This window comes from Sesamum indicum, linkage group LG2 (assembly GCF_000512975.1).
Source record: "Sesamum indicum cultivar Zhongzhi No. 13 linkage group LG2, S_indicum_v1.0, whole genome shotgun sequence".
Taxonomy (NCBI): Eukaryota; Viridiplantae; Streptophyta; class Magnoliopsida; order Lamiales; family Pedaliaceae; genus Sesamum; species Sesamum indicum.
This window is the reverse complement of record NC_026146.1, coordinates 14,043,411-14,045,392: the sequence shown is the minus strand read 5'-3', so window position 1 is coordinate 14,045,392 and position 1,982 is coordinate 14,043,411.

The following is a 1,982-nucleotide window of genomic DNA, read 5'->3' as shown; positions in this document are numbered from 1 at the left end:
AAGACCCACGTTGGCCAAGACTCCTGGGAGTTGTATAAATCCACCATCCTACCTCGCGATCAAGCTCTCCTTGCACCCATGTCGCATATTCGGGTCGAGCAGAACTTCGCTCATTCCCTCTCACAGGTAGTGTTTTACCAACTTCATAAACTTCTTTTACTTTTGCCTTAACTAATTCTCTGCTGCTATATGTAGGTCTCAGCTTTTGGACACCATTTGTCCTTGAAATGCAGTTACTGGCGACACGAGAAGATGGTCGCTGACAAGCTACTCGAGGAAAAGAGCTCGAAGTTAGCGACCTGTGAGAAAGAGAAGGTCGAGCTCGAGTCTCAGAAGTCCGAACTAGAGGCTCAATTAAGAGAGCTCAGGCAGAAGGTCGCGTCTTCGGTGGAATCGGCTAAGGCTGAAGGCTTTTCTGCGGGTCGGGTAGCTGGTCGAGAGGAATATCTATTCTCAGAAGAGCATCAACACCAGCTCGAAGTTGCCCGGAGTCAAGGTCGCGACCAGTACCTGAGTTCTGATGACTATAAGAAGACCTTGGCGGACACTCGGTTACAGGGAGCTCGAGATTTCATGAAGTCTACCGCCTTCACAACCGCTGTGGAGGCTAAGTCTGCTGACTACCTCATAGAAGGTTTTAATCGCTGCATTTCTCAAATAAAGAAGCTGAAGGGGTTCGCTGATGGGTTCGACACGAACTGGACCGACCCGTCCTTGGATGGTAATCTCGCGGCGTTCCCTGAAGAACCCCCTTTGCAACATAATGATGAATTTGCGGTCTTGGTGGAGGACCTTGAGGGTAGTGGTGAAGATGCAGTAGATAAGTAGGCTCTTGTATTTCAATTTGTAATCGTTTACGCCGATCATTGTACTTACCTCAGAGTTGAGGTAGAATCTGTAAATTATCCTCTTCAATGAACTTCCTTCTTTATGAGAGATTCCCCTTTCATCTTCGAATTCCCCTAATTCCCTTAAGATAATCATCAATCCGACCTCAAATATAGGGAGAATTGGAGGGATTTTCAAACACTTCTCCTGATCGCATTGATCGGTTTCGGACGATTTTGCACCTTATGTTGTCCTGCCAGGTTGTACCCTTTCCAGGCCTCGTAGTTGGTCCTTTATAGACGAGGGGTCGTGTGGTTGGTGGTCTTTCACAGACACAATGAGATCACGCCTTGCGCAGGTCGCGTAGTTGGTGGTCTCACAGAATGTGATCGCGCCTTTTGCAGGTCACGTGGTTGGTGGTCTTTCACATACACAATGAGATCGCGCCTTGGGCAGGTCGCGTGGTTGGTGGTCTTTCGCAGACACAATGAGATCGCGCCTCGCCTTGGGCAGGTCGCGTGGTTGGTGGTCTTTCACAGACACAATGAGATCGCGCCTTGTTCAGGTCGCGTAGTTGCTGGTCTTTCACAGACACAATGAGATCGCGCCTTGGGCAGGTCGCGTGGTTGGTGGTCTTTCACAGACACAATGAGATCGCGCATTGTGCAGGTCGCGTAGTTGATGGTTGTGTGATATTGCGTCGTGGAGTAGGATACTACTGGAGCTGGAGCTATTTATTTCATGTGAACATTCATACGTGCTAATTTAACCAAATATTGTAATTGCGTACATGATTTGTGATGTAAATACGAACATTTCAAGAAGATAATAATCATCCGTCATGCAAATAAAGATACAAACATACCCACTGTAGTGGATTGCTACCTTCACCTATTTCGACTTCGTTCTCGATCTCCTTCCCATTCTCTATCCTTGATTGTATTCATCTCCTCCTCGTTGATATATTTGTGGGCCAAAAGCGTCAATTGTTCTACATTCCCGGGGGGATCTCTAGCTAACGCTGATGCAAGCAGCCCCTTCTTTAAACCGTGTATTAATATACTCGTCATCATATCAATCCGCAGATCCTGCACCTCCAATGTCTCGTTATCTCCCCATACCATAAAATCTTTAAGAGATTCCTCTCTTCCCTG